At 43.9% G+C, this 15,073-nt stretch overlaps 1 long non-coding RNA gene across 1 annotated transcript; it reads right to left on the bottom strand.

Moving 5' to 3' along the window:
* Positions 1-99: 99 nt before the first annotated feature.
* Positions 100-1,614, bottom strand: LOC105005664. The gene is made up of 4 exons (XR_827336.5): positions 1,450-1,614; positions 1,052-1,096; positions 489-614; positions 100-245 (listed from the first exon to the last, which is right to left on the bottom strand). It is a non-coding gene; the product is annotated as an uncharacterized LOC105005664 (long non-coding RNA).
* Positions 1,615-15,073: the final 13,459 nt, after the last annotated feature.

Raw genomic sequence — 15,073 nt, 5'->3', positions numbered from 1 at the left:
TCAGAACTTAGTTACCATAGTAAAGTGTAATTTTTTCAGTAAGCACTTCAATATTGTCAATAGTGTACTTGAACAATTAAGCATTGAGACAAACACAAGTCATTCAAATAAACATTTATTGTCTTTAGAACAAGGAAATGCTAATTATTTGCATTGTAATTTCACAACAAATTGAGTGGCATCATTGAAGTCAATTCCAAAATGGAAGTTTTGGGTACATCATTTGGAGGCACCTCATCTCAAGCCTGGAGAGAAAATAAACATGAACATTATTGTTGTGAACGGAGATGCCATAGCCAAAAAACAAAACATGTTATAATACAATAACAAGCCATACATATGAAACATTGAAGAGACTGCACCCTCATTCAAGTTCAATAAGGATCTTTCCTAGGCTTGCAAGACTAGGTCAGATGGGTAGTGATTGGTCTAATCATTGGGACAGCCTGCCTGCTTATCCACATCAATCATAAAATTACTATACATACCCATTGCTGAAGAGTACTCAGCAGACCATGATCCTCTCCCATCTAGTTACAACCTCTGCAGGACTCCATTTGTGGGTTTCGGCTGGACTGGACAGACTTCATGGTCACAGCATTCAGTTGATGTACCTAAAAGGTTGAAAGTGAAAATAATCAGTCAGTGAAATTACAACCTTCAATAAGAATGCACATCCTCATTAAATTAATAATAGAAACAATGTCAGGCGGATCAATTAAAAGGAAAGGTTCCTGGAGCATCCTGTAGGGCAAGGGTATTTCAACCCTTAACCCAACAAGGGCTTGCTGGTTCTAGTCTACACGAACCCACCTGATGGGTATGGTTAGGGCTTTTTCACAATGAAACCCTTTAATAGTATACCTCAAATGTATTACAAACTGTACTAAGAGCCATTAATAGTACCTAAACTAAGCGGTTAAAATTTTAAAATATATCCATGAATTAACTTCTCTTTTTAGAGTGTAGATTAATTTCCTACATACATTGCAAGTTATTGTTCAGTCAAACTGATTACATTGGAAGTATAAGTAAAGGCCATTTAACTTACCACGTGTTATGTGGCACACAGCATGCACCAACGTACCGGGAGTCACTGAAAAGGAAATATTGACAAACTGTTACAACACCGCATGCAAATATTGTCAAATAATTGGATATAACAGGTTATTTTCATTCGGTTCACCTTATTAGCCGTACACAATTGGCCGACCACGTGGGCACTACACACCCCTAGACTTATCGCTTATGATTTCTTCTAATCGTCCTCATAGTTGTAAAAAGTAATCACAGAAGTTCATGATGTGAACAGCAAAGATTTAAATCATCGGACGAGGAATAAAATACATCTCTTATCACTGATAGCCAAGTAAGTAGTTAGCTATGTTCAGTAGTATGCGATGGAACACAGCACGTGCTAGCTATATTTCAAGAGCGGACTTTACTTACTGAAAGGCGATGTTCGATATATGCATCAAATGGTTTTCATCGCGCCAACAATGGCGATGGTTTTCGATTTTCAAGGCATAATATAAATTATACTTTTAATCGGTTTTTCCACAAATACCGTACTGATGCTCATCTGTTGATCAAAATGAACTCTTGGAGCTGTGCGCATGTGTTTTATATACACCGCAATGCAATGTGGGAAAATATAGGTTCCGTTAAATTCTATAGCCCCCAAGTCAGATTCTACACCTCTGAAACACAGAAAATCTCGCGTGAATTGCTCAACTTCGTATACTGAATAAACTCTGCCTGTGAGAGATTATAATACATTTTCTTATTATATTTACTAAGATTTTAGAATGTAGTAAACAGTCGGGTCCCTTCAAGGGTGTGGCTGACACATGCGTGCCCTAATTCTGGCACCTCATTTCCTCCCTCAGGGTAAAAAGGATTAAACACACATTCAAAACGATAGGAACTTTCATAACTCCAGTTCTATGAGTGGAGTGTAGCCCATAGGGGCTGTGCTCCTATTGGTTTAACCCCTCTGCCAATCTGAATATTTTAATATGCAAATTACAACACATGAAGAGCTGGGGCGCAGCCCACACCACTGCCGTGCATTGCACATACTATGCCAAAGCGTGCACAGGACACAAACAATGCAACCTACGCCTGCATGGGGATGAGGTGAGAAGGCCCACAGCACCATCTTCATGGAACGAAACAACAGTTTGATAACTTTAGGCAGAAAAACATGGTTGGGGAGCAACACGGTCCTGCTGCCATCGCTGTTGATGACGAGATAGCCAGGCTCCGTCAACAGTGCACATAGATCACTGACACGCTTAGCGGACATCAGAGCCAACAACAGCGCCGTTTTCAGAGACAGCATCCTCAATGATCTGATCTATGGGCTCAAAAGGCACTTCGCACAACAACTCCAGAATGAAAGCCAAACCCCACTGTGGCAACGTCTGCCAAGCAACCGGCCAGAGACGGTGGGACCCAGCCAAAAACATTTCACCAAAGGATGATTAAAGACAGACAATTCATTGAAACCCTCATGACACACCGAGATCGCACACGCGTACACCTTCAGCGTGCCGGGCGACCTCTGCTTATAATGCAGTGATTGCAGGAAAGACAGGACACTGCTGATGTCTCAGCAAAGGGGGGCAACCCCCGCGCCTTCGCACCAGTGCGTAAAGAGTATCTACCGGCCCGTGTAGCTAGCGGACATGGAGACCACCCTCGCACCCTGGTTGGGATGACGTCCTCGGTCAATCCCCGCCATAACAACCTGTCCCTCTCAGGAGCCAGGCCTGTAATGGCTGGCCTATCACAGGGAACGCCCCGATCGCCTGCGTAAACGCCCCACAATGGTAAGGAACCGGCCATGGCATCCCCACCGTTATCTGCGCCGCTTCTGCAAACCATAGGGCCCCGGGGCGAAACGGGGCTATCAGAATGAGTGGCAGCCCCTCTGCTCACACCCGAGGCAAAACAGGAAGAATGCACTGGAAATGGGGGAACGTATACAGCAGCACTCTCGGTGCCCCAGCCGGTGCGCCAACGCATCCATGCCCAATGGGGGTCTGTCCTGTGCGTGCAGAGAAGACCACTCCTGGGATTGATTTGCAGTTTTCACACCAAAGTACATTCATCTCTAGGAGACAACGTGTCTCCTTCCCGAGTGGTATGACGGCTGCGTGGTCCCATGGTGTTTATACATGCTTACTATTGTTTTACAGACCAAGCGTTTGGAAATTGCTCCCAAAGATGAACCAGACTTGTAGAGGTCTACAATTGCTTTTCTGAGGTCTTGGATGATTTATTTTGATTTTGTCATGATGTCAAGCAAAGAGGCACTGAGTTTGAAGGTAGGCCTGGAAATCCATCCAAAGGTAAACCTCCAAATGACTCAAATTATGTCAATTTGATAGTCAACATAGTGTATGTATGTAAACTTCTGATCCACTGGAATGGTGATATAGTGAATTATAGGTGAAATTATCTGTCTGTAAACAATTGATGGAAAAATGACTTGTGTCATGTACAAAGCAGATGTGCTTACCGACTTGCCAAAACTATAGTTTGTGTGGTTGCCAAAACTATCATCTCTGGTGTGGTCGAAAAATTTGTTTAAATGACTTCAACCTAAGTGTATGTGAACTTCCAACATCAACTGTACTCATTCTCAGTGACTGTCACTAAGAATGACTACATTGTGTGTGTTTGTGTGTGTGTGTGTGTGTGTGAAAATCAGATAATCACATACTAAAACTATTTTAATCTTAACCAGGGTCTGGAACTGTTTCACCATAAATACATGACAAATGTCTGTGGTCCAGTGCGCCACCAAGTAAACTGGTGCCCGCCCTCAGACAGCCTGAAACCGCCACTGACTAGGGATGGGAAACCACGGCTTCCTGAACCATTGAGGCTTGTTTCGAAAAAACGCTTAATTGCTTGAAGCTTTCTAACACTGTGCACCGTAGGGACATCTGCTGGACAAAATGTAATATGACATGTTTGATTACCTCTCCATGAACTGCCACCTTAACGTGGTGGAGGGATTTGAGTACCCGGGTGACCCTTGGAGCTATGTTGTCTGGGGCTATATGCCCCTGGTAGGGTCTCCCAAGGCAACCAGGTCCTGGGCAACGAGTCAGACTAAGAGCGGTTCAAAACCCTTTAATGATGAGAAAAATCTTGAGGTCCGTGACGTCGCCCGGTATGGCGCAGGATTGGGGCTTGGGGCTCGTACGTGAGCGCCTGGTGGCCGGCCCTTTCCCCATGGGGCCCGGCCGGGCACAGCCCGAAGGAGCGAGGTGGGGCCGCCTTCCCGTGGGCTCACCACCCACGGGAGGGACCATAAGGGGCCGGTGCGGAGAGGATCGGTCGGCAGTCGAAGGCGGGGGCCTAGACAACCCGATCCCTGGACACGGAAACTAGCTCTAGGGACGTGGAACGTCACCTCGCTGGCGGGGAAGGATCCTGGGATCGTGCGTGAGGTTGTGAGGTTCCGACTAGAGGTAGTCGGGATCACCTCTACGCACGGCTTGGGCTCTGGAACCACACTCCTTGAGAGAGGATGGACTCTTCACCACTCTGGAGTTGCCCATGGTGAGAGGCAGCGGGCTGGTGTGGGTTTGCTTATAGCTCCCCAGCTCTGCCGCCATGTGTTGGAGTTTACCCCGGTGAACGAGAGGGTCGTTTCCCTGCGCCTACGGGTCGGGGATAGGTCTCTCACTGTTGTTTGTGCCTACGGGCCGAACGGCAGTGCAGAGTACCCGACCTTCTTGGAGTCTCTGGGAGGGGTGCTGGAAAGTGCTCTGACTGGGGACTCTATCGTTCTACTGGGGAACTTCAACGCCCACGTGGGCAATGACAGTGACACCTGGAGGGGTGTGATTGGGAGGAACGGCCCCCCTGATCTGAACCCGAGCAGTGTTCGGTTATTGGACTTCTGTGCTAGTCACAGATTGTCCATAACGAACACCATGTTCAAGCATAAGGGTGTCCATCAGTGCACATGGCACCAGGACACCCTAGGCCGTAGGTCGATGATCGACTTTGTTGTCGTTTCATCTGATCTGCGGCCGGGGGGCGGGGGGCGGAGCTGTCAACTGATCACCACCTGGTGGTGAGTTGGATCCGATGGCGGGGGAGGAAGCTGGACAGACTCGGCAAGCCCAAGCGTACTGTAAGGGTCTGCTGGGAACGTCTGGCCGAGTCTCCTGTCAGAGAGATCTTTAACTCCCACCTCCGGCAGAGCTTCGACTGGATCCCGAGGGAGGCTGGAGATATTGAGTCCGAGTGGACCATGTTTTCCACCGCCATTGTCGAAGCGGCTGCTCAGAGCTGTGGCCGTAAGGTCTCCGGTGCCTGTCGAGGTGGCAATCCCCGAACACGGTGGTGGACACAGGAAGTAAGGGATGCCGTCAAGCTGAAGAAGGAGTCCTATCAGGCCTGGTTGGCTTGTGGGACTCCTGAGGCAGCTGACGGGTACTGACAGGCCAAGCGGACTGCAGCCTGAGTGGTTGTGGAGGCAAAAACTCGGGCCTGGGAGGAGTTCGGTGAGGCCATGGAGAAGGACTATCGGCTGGCTTTGAAGAGATTCTGGCAAACCGTCCGGCGCCTCAGGAGAGGGAAACAGTGCCCTACCAAGGCTGTTTACAGTAGAGGTGGGCAGCTGTTGACCTCAACTGGGGATGTCATCGGGCGGTGGAAGGAGTACTTCGAGGATCTCCTCAATCCCGCCGTCACGGAGGGTTCATGGGAGTTTGCCCAACCAATCCACATGTGTTTTGTGGATTTGGAGAAGGCATTCGACTGTGTCCCTCGCGGCATCCTGTGGAGAGTGCTTCGGGAATATGGGGTCCTGGGTCTTTTGCTAAGGGCTGTCAGGTCCCTGTTCGACCAAAGCAGGAGCTTGGTCCGCATTGCCGGCAGTAAGTCAGACTTGTTCCCAGTGCATGTTGGACTCCGGCAGGGCTGCCCTTTGTCGCCGGTTCGGTTTGTAATTTTTATGGACAGAATTTCTAGGCGCAGCCAGGGGCCGGAGGGTGTCAGGTTTGGGGACCACACGATTTAGTCTCTGCTCTTTGTGGATGATGTTGTCGTGTTGGCCCCTTCAAACCAGCATGCACTGGGACGGTTTGCAGCCGAGTGTGAAGCGGTGGGGATGAGAATCAGTACCTCCAAATCCGAGGCCATGGTCCTCAGTCGGGAAAAGGGTGGCTTGCCCACTTCAGGTTGGTGGAGAGTGCCTGCCTCAAGTGGAGGAGTTTAAGTATCTAGGGGTCTTGTTCACGAGTGAGGGAAGGATGGAACGGGAGATAGACAGACGGATCGGTGCAGCTTCTGCAGTTATGCGGTCGATGTATCGGTCTGTCGTGGTGAAGAAAGAGCTGAGCCGCAAGGCGAAGCTCTCGATTTACCGGTCAATCTACGTTCCTACTCTCACCTATGGTCATGAGCTTTGGGTCATGACAGAAAGGACAAGATCCCGGATACAAGTGGCCGAAATGAGCTTTCTCCGCAGGGTGGCTGGGCGATCCCTTAGAGATAGGGTGAGAAGCTTGGTCACCTGGGAGGAGCTCAGAGTAGAGCCGCTGCTCCTCCACATCGAGAGGGGTCAGCTGAGGTGGTTTGGGCATCTGTTTCCTGGGAAGGTCTTCCGGTCCCGTCCCACCGGGATGAGACCCCGGGGAAGACCTATGTCTCCCGGCTGGCCTGGGAACGCCTCGGTGTCCCCCCAGAAGAGCTGGAGGAAGTGTCTAAGGAGAGGGAAGTCTGGACCCGGCCCCGGATAAGTGAAAGAAAATGATGATGATGATGATGATGTTTGATTAGGCGTATTATATTTAGACCGGAGTGGTGTATTCGAAGTAATGGTAAGGATGAATTAATAATGAAGACCATTGAAAAGGGTAACCTCAATAAAACAGGAATTCCTGGAGGAAGAAAGGCTGACATTTTGCGTTCAACAAAATTATATTACCCGCAACAATAAGAATCGAACCCATGACCATGTAAACAGCAGTCTGGAATAGTAAGGTTGCGCCATAGTATTAGATGCGTAGATTCGGGGCTAAGCCTTGAATGTATTGTGATCCTAGCGACACCTCTGAATTTGGCTATATCCACGTTTCCAAGCAACAAACCACAGTCTTTGCCTGTGCGTACATATTGGGATGATGCGCTTTCAGAAGTCTTTTGATAACATCTGAAAGCGCATCATTAAAAAAAACACTGAGAACCTCTCTTTCCAAAATCCTCCTTTCCAACTATGGTAGTTAAATAAGACAACTGATATTCGTCCACTTCTACTTCACCGAGACTTGATGAGGGATTTAAGTGTTCCCTTCATTTCTTTGAGCAGTGTATATATGGTTAACAATCAAATGATTAATTACTTATAAACTAGTTACTATGAATAAAGGTGCCATCAGTTGTCTTCATATGAATGACTTGTTTGTCATTGAGTCAGTGTTGCTGATACAAAGTATCTTCATTACCAAACACCAAGTAATAAAAGTAGGATACAATTATCGGTCATTAGCGAACTGTTAGTTAAACATTAAACTGTTGGTTACTTTAAAACCTTCATCTGGGTGATCACAGGGATGTGTAAATAATTGATCTGTTAACTATTTGCATATGTCAGATTTATTGCAGGACTTGTTAGGCAGAGAAAAGCTGTTGCAATGAAACATTTTCTACTTAATCAACTGAGTCAGTGTACTGGTGAAGTGATAGATCAAATAGGCCGATAGATGGAAGGTTTGCGAAGTGATTTCATGCTCCATTGTAAAAGTATTTTAGTATTTTTCAAATACAAAAATACAGAAGGGTAAATTCAGGTGAAGTGGGACACTTTGGTAAACTGCTTTTTAACCAACCAAAATGTGTTAGAATGTATTTAAATGACATATGTTAATTTAAATTGGTTGTTGTGAACACATCTATGTTGAAATTAAGCCAATTACCTTCTTCATTAACAAATTGTATATCTTTAAACATCATCTGACACCCTAATCTGTAGTTCCCACTTTGTTAGGTAAAGTGGGAACTACAGTATATTATCATTAAAATTAACTATTAGACACATGAGAAAAACGTTTTAACAACATTTATTAATATGTACAGTAAATATAATTAAATACAGATATCATATAATCCAGAATATTATGTATTAAAAGATTCATGTTTGCAAGTAGCATAGAGGCAAAGTGTTTTCAATTACTTAATACTATCCATGCTATTAATACTGATATGTAAGTTGGGATTTTCTTTTTAGTAACTGCATTTCTGGAATTGTTGTGGACATTTTAAGATTGTAAATTTGATTTGAACATTTCATTAATATAATTTTTCTTAGGCCTCATGTTTCTGCCATTCAAAGGACAGTTCCACAGATGAGATGACATATTGGAATGCAATACAGCATATATCCCCTCGTTCTAGGGGGAACCCCCTTTCTGCCAGCAATTTTACATGGCCAGCTAACTCACTCTCAGTCTCAGCTGAGAGCAGGGGACTCTTACCAGATGCTGTCTGTTGTGGAATACATTTAAGAAATTACCAACCTCAAATTTCATATTTAGACATAATTCTTACTAAAAACTTAAAATGTGTACATTTTATTCATGAAATGGCTGCACTGAGCTTACTAGCATTAGCCTTAAAACTGTCCGACTCAACCTGAAATGCCCTGTCCCACTTTATATAACACTGTCAGGTTGAGTGGGACAGTGCTATTTCATAAGTATTTGATTCAATTTCATGCTCATTGTTATTAATTTGTAATACACTGATATAATCAGTGGCGATTTTATATGTAAATATTGATGGGGCACAAAGCATTTGAAAATATAGGATTACATACCAGTAAAGATACAAAACTCCCTCTTCCTACTGATGTGTTTATTTAACACATCAACAAACAGCATGGCTCCACTAAACACTTAACGAGAGAGCGGCAATTGCTTCTACCAGGTGTTGTAGTACACATACTGGAGAGGGAGAGACCATCTTGTGTAATTGCTCTCCTTCTCTCTCTCTTTAAAATTACCACTGTCACATTTACAAATCAAAATTAGGAATGCAACCAAGCTCAGAACCAATGTGCTTACAGGGCCATAAGCGAACAGCAATGAGCTCAACATCACTTAAGGCCACAACGAAGCAGAAAGACAACTTTTTAGGGATACAGATCCATTCTATGACAACAACCTTAATAGATAAGCATGGACACACTGACACTCGTCACCATCTATATCAATCGATCCAGCACAAAAAGATGACCAATGCACGGACCAGCACCACAAAGGCAGGATAAATAAAATATGCTTTCACTCACCAAGGCTGAGGGCTCACTTGAAGAGAAAGGTGGCACGGCGGATCTTCCTCTGGGCAAACTTTTTGATGACTTTGGGAATTAAGTCGTGTAGCTGCTGAATCAGCTGGCTTTCGATGGACAACGTGGCCAATGCGTTGAGTCGCGGCTGTCCCATGGTATTGGGGGTGAAGGTTTTCACCCTCTCCCTGAAATAGGGCCAGGCCTGATCTGCTGAAGAGCGACGGACTCCGTCCTAGCTTGAGTGGTGCTCTTCTTTTATCTAGGAACATTGACAGGAGTCTCACTCCTAGCCTCACCATGAGATAGGGTGCAGGTCAGGCCGCAGGCTGTTAGCCAGCCTGCTAGCATAGTGGAGTCTGTCGATAGCATAGCCAGAGTAGTTAGTACAGCTTTACCTATTGCCACTGTGACTCGTTCCAGGCTGAGAAAAGTTTAACAAGGTAGTGCTAATAAAAACAACCTTATTAAGATAAAGCCTTCCTCCACCTCGGTCATAAATAAAATGACTGTATCACCTCGCATCTCAAAATGGGACTCCTAATGTTAGATCCCTTGCTCCAAAGGCAGTTGCAGTAGATGAATGAATCTCTGATCATGAACTAGATGTTATTGGTTTATGTGAAACGTGGCTAAAGCCTGATGAATGAATTGCCTTAAATGAGGCCTCTCCTCCTGGCTATACTAGTGATCATATCCCCGTGCATCCCGAAAAGGAGGGGGTGTTGCTAATATTTATGACAGTAAATATAAATTTACTCTCAAACACATCACTGATTTTCATTATTTTGAAGTTACTGTTTAGGCCCCCCGGGCCATACACAATGTTCCTCAATGAGTTTCCAGAATTCTTGTCTAACCTTGTAGTCATGGCAGATAGTATTCTAATTTTTGGCGATTTCAATATTCATATGGAAAAGTCCAATGATCCTCTTCAAAAAGCCTTTGAAGCCATAATTGACTCAATGGGTTTTATCCATGTCTCAGGTCCAACACATTGCCACAATCACACCTAAAATGTAGTATTGTCAGGAGAAATAAATATTGTAGATCTAATAATTTCCACCCAAAATCCTGGATTATCGGATCACTGTCTTATTACATTTACCGTAAAAACAAGAATTCCACTTGCTCCGCAAACAATGAGTTTCAAAAGCCGTACTATAAATTCTGGGACTACAAATAAATTCCTTGATATTCTTACAAGTTCGCTCATTAACTACAGAGTAAATAAATCTGTAAACGATAAGATCGAGGATCTAAACTCAACACTGCGAAATACATTAGACACGGTTGCACCACAAAAACTAAAGAAATACGCAACAAGAAACTTGCTCCATGGTACACAGAGAGCACTTAACCCTCCAGAAAGTGGAGCTCCACCAAGTTGGAAGTATTCAGACTAGCCTGGATAGACACAGTACAATACCGAAAATCACTCACGTCTGCTCGTCAGCTTATTTCTCCAACCTGATTGAGGTGAACAAAAACAATCCAAAATGTATCTTCGATACAGTTGCAAAGCTAACAAAAAAGCAAAGCTCAACAAGTGAATTGGGTCTTCACTTCAGCTTTGATGAAAAGATCATCATCATTAGAAAACAAATAACTGACTCCTCCTTAAATAGTTATGGTCCTCAAAATCTCTGTTGTCCTAAAAATGTCCTGAACCTCCCTGAACAGGTGTCAATGGGGAAAATTACATTTTTTGATATCGTATTGCTTCTGAACCCACAAACTGTCAGCTAGACCCGATTCCAAAAAAATTACTTAAGGAGCTATTTACTGTGCTAGGTCAGCCAATGTTGAACATAATAAATTGCTCCCTTTCCTCCGGGTGTACCAAACTCACTAAAAATAGCGCAAATTAAGCCTCTTCTAAAAAAAAATCTAATCTGGATCCCGACATATTAAACAATTAGGGGCCAATATCGAACCTCCCGTTCCTCTCATAAATCATAGAAAAATGTGTTTCCCAACAACTGTGTGCCTTCCTGAAGACAAATAACATTTATGAAATGCTCCAGTCCGGTTTCAGATCCCATCATAATTCTAAGACTGCACTCCTGAAGGTAACAAATTATCTTCTAATGGACTCAGACAAAGGTTCCACTGTCCTGTTGCTTCTTTATCTTAGTGCTGCTTTTGACACTATTGATCACTCCCTTCTCTTAGAGAGAATGGAAACTCATATTGGGCTACGTGGACATGTTCTAGCCTGGTTTAAATCTTATCTATCTGAAAGATATCAGTTTGTTAGTGTGGATGGCATATCCTCTGACAAGTCAAAGGTATGCTTTGGTGTTCCTCAAGGCTTGGTTCTGGGCCTATTATTGTTATCACTATATATGGTGCCTCTGGGCGAAGTAATCCGAAATCACAATGTAAATTTTCACTGTTATGCTGATGACACACAGTTATTTCAATGAAGCATGGAGAAGCCCCAAAATTAGCTACTTTGGAAGCATGCGTTTCAGATATTAGGAAGTGGATGACAGATAACTTCTTGCTCTTAAACTCAAGAAAAACAGAAATGCTCGTTTTAGGACCCAAGAAACCAAGAGTGTTGTTTGCAGATCTCACTGTGAACCTCGACGGCTGCATGGTTGTATCCCAAAAAACTGTAAGAAACCTCGGCGTTACCCTCGACCCTGACCTCTCCTTTGAAGAACATATAAAATATGTCTAATGAGTTGCTTATTTTAATCTTCGAAACATTGCAAAAATCTGAAACTTTCTATCAAAAGCTAATGCAGAAAAACAAATCCATGCTTTTGTTACTTCTAGACTAGATTACTGCAATGCTCTTCTTTCCGGTTACCCTGACAAATCAATAGATAAACTTAAATTAGTGCTGCACATGGCTGCTAGAATCCTAACTAGAACAAATTTTTTTTAACACATTACTCCTGTACTAGCGTCCTTACACTGGCTGACTGTTAGGGTTAGGGCTGATTTTAAGGTTTTACTATTAACCTATAAATCATACATGGACTTTCTCCTACTTACCTTGTTGAAATGATCCAGCCATACATAACCTATGTTGAAAACTTTCAAGTGTCTACTAAAAACCCATCTCTACAGCACGGTTTATGATTAGGTGTAGCCTGGCCCGGGGGCATGAATGTGACTAGAAGGCTTGATACTGTCCACCCTTGCTGTCTTGCCAGGTGGGCTCTCGTCGCCACTGGGATGCCCTCCCTCCAGTGCCTTTCGGGGAAGAGTCACTGGCTTGTTGTTGTCTCTCTGTTGCACACTTGTGCAATTGGGCTGTACTCTGCTGGCAATACTCAGCCCTCATTCAGTGTGGTTGCAGGTTGTGGGTGTCCCTTTGGTTGATGCCTGGTAATGTGGGTGGATTGATTTCCTGCCTGTTGGGCCCTGTCTGGGGCCTCCCCCGGGTAGGGCCACAGTGTCGCCGGACCCCCCCCCGTCTCAGTTCCAAGGTCTTACGCTGCTATACTATTGTGCTGGGGGATGGGGTCAGTTCTCCTTCCCCACTATAAATCGTTGTTGATATGAGGAATGCATTTTCTGAATTTTCCCAGTCTCCTCCCGTTTTAAACTTTCGGAGGACATGAGGTCCTGGTCCACACCTGCGGAGTACCTGGTTTGGGGGCCCTGTTGCTGTCCCTGTCCTTGTCCATCTGGTCATACTTCTGACCTAGTCTACATTTAAATATACTCTGGATTTAGCCCACATGCATTTATTAATTATTCCAATTGGACTCTTAATATCTCACCCAGCACAGCCAGAAGAGGACTGGTCACCCCCCTGAGCCTGGGTGACCAGTCCTAGGTTTCTTCCTAAAATTCAGGCATCTTAGGGAGTTTTTCCTAGCCACTGAAATTCAACACTACAGTTGTTTGCTCCTTTGGGTTTAAGGTCGGGTGTTTCTGTAAAAGCACTTTGTTACAACTGCTGTTGTAAAAAGGGCTTTATAAATAAATTTGATTGAACCACCATTTGTGTTTTACAGGAGACATCAATTGTCATCTGCATGTATGGCAACAAATTATGTCTCCTCCACTTGCTTGGTTATCTCCTCCCTGTACACTTCATACATACAGTCTAACAGTTCATTTTGTACATTGCTAGATGTCCCTTTGAAGATGGGCTGAGCATCATAGTGCCTTTATAGGCTCGAGAATATTCCAGGATTCAGGGAGTCCACCATCGTGCCCCTGCAGTGCGATTACACATTTTCCATTGAGTTTAATACATTATGTTCCGACTGAGAACGTACCTTTTTTTTGTCCACCTGTTTGTTATGCTGCTCAATGGAGCGCTTGTATGCACTGTCAACTTGGGCTGCGACATTTACCCTTCCAAGTAAGCCCAATTTCACAGCATTGTCCAGATGACTCCCGCTGCTCTCATGTTTTGCAATCCTCTCAGAAAGTTGTTTCAAATCTTTGTAACCCGTCCTCGACCAAGTACCATCTCCACCAAATAGCAGACATGGAAAACAGAAGAGTGCCTTCTTTTGTATGCTAACTGTTAGCCCCTTTTTCTTCAAAAACCACCCCACGTTAAACCGTGGTTTCTTTTACCAGCAGTTTGAGTGATGACAATATCCTGTGCCTGATGGGCACCAAAGTCCCTTTACTTCAAGTTTCTCCTCCAAATTAAGGGTTTCAAACCGGTGCTCAAGTATGAAATCCACTTTATTCGTTTTCTCAAGTTATCTGGCGTTTGTGAAGTTCACAAGCTACCTAAGACAATCTACCCTCCTCGCTCTTCTTGCCGACTAATGTTGGCGCAAGACAGACAGCCAGCCAATCAGGTCTGAAATACGAAATGACGCTGTAGTGGGGCTACCGGCTGTCAGCCCCACTTGGCATAAAATTTGTGTGATCTACATTGATCATACTAACATTCTGAGCATGCGTATTAATATTTTCACAGGTAAAATGTATATTGCATTGTGAGAGAGGGGCTAGCCCAACATTCACGCTTAGCCTATGGCCTACTACTGCGAACTCAAATCTGCAGTCTGAAGCAGCAAGGCATGGACCAATGAACATGAAATAAAATCCTAACACAAATTATATGCAATTTAGGAAGATGTAATACTCAAACCAATTATAGGAAGTAATTTGAGAAATAAAAATATTTATTTTGCTTTTCTTTCTGTTGACAACAGGTTGGGCTGTGCCCCATCTGCCCCTAATGACCAGTCACCACTGGATATAATAAACGTATTTAAAAGCCAATATTTTAAGTGATGTAATTATCAACTTTATTATTCTAAAATAGATTTTCCCTTGCCTGGTGACTTACCTTGAGGTTCTGTGTGTCAAGCAATTAGAAAAATAACAATTTGACCCCTTCTGTGATGTTTCATCAATCACATCCTTTGTTTCATATACAGTAGACATACAACAATACAATAACAACTGCTGTGACTGGCTTACAAAATTAACCCTGCATACCACCCATAAGTTTGTGTCCACCTCAACCTGATGTCCCACTCAACCTGACTTTACCTTAGTTTATTTTGATATATGGTGTGGCTGCTGTATTTTGTAGATTATTTTGATACATTTAAAATGTAATTATTTTATATTTTATTTTAAAATACATTTTGATGTATCTTTGCAAACACAATTATTCTCATGTACGATTCTCAAATTACTGTTCTATGACTACTATCAAATAACTAGCTCTATTTTACGACTCTCTTGACTAGCTTGCACTTTCAAATACTTCCATTCGCATGCGTGTCTCAAACTCCTACTGACAATCCCCGAAAT

Source organism: Esox lucius, chromosome 14 (genome assembly GCF_011004845.1).
Source record: "Esox lucius isolate fEsoLuc1 chromosome 14, fEsoLuc1.pri, whole genome shotgun sequence".
NCBI lineage: Eukaryota > Metazoa > Chordata > Actinopteri > Esociformes > Esocidae > Esox > Esox lucius.
The sequence above is the reverse complement of the archived record's forward strand: the minus strand, read 5'-3'. Positions and strand labels throughout refer to the sequence as shown.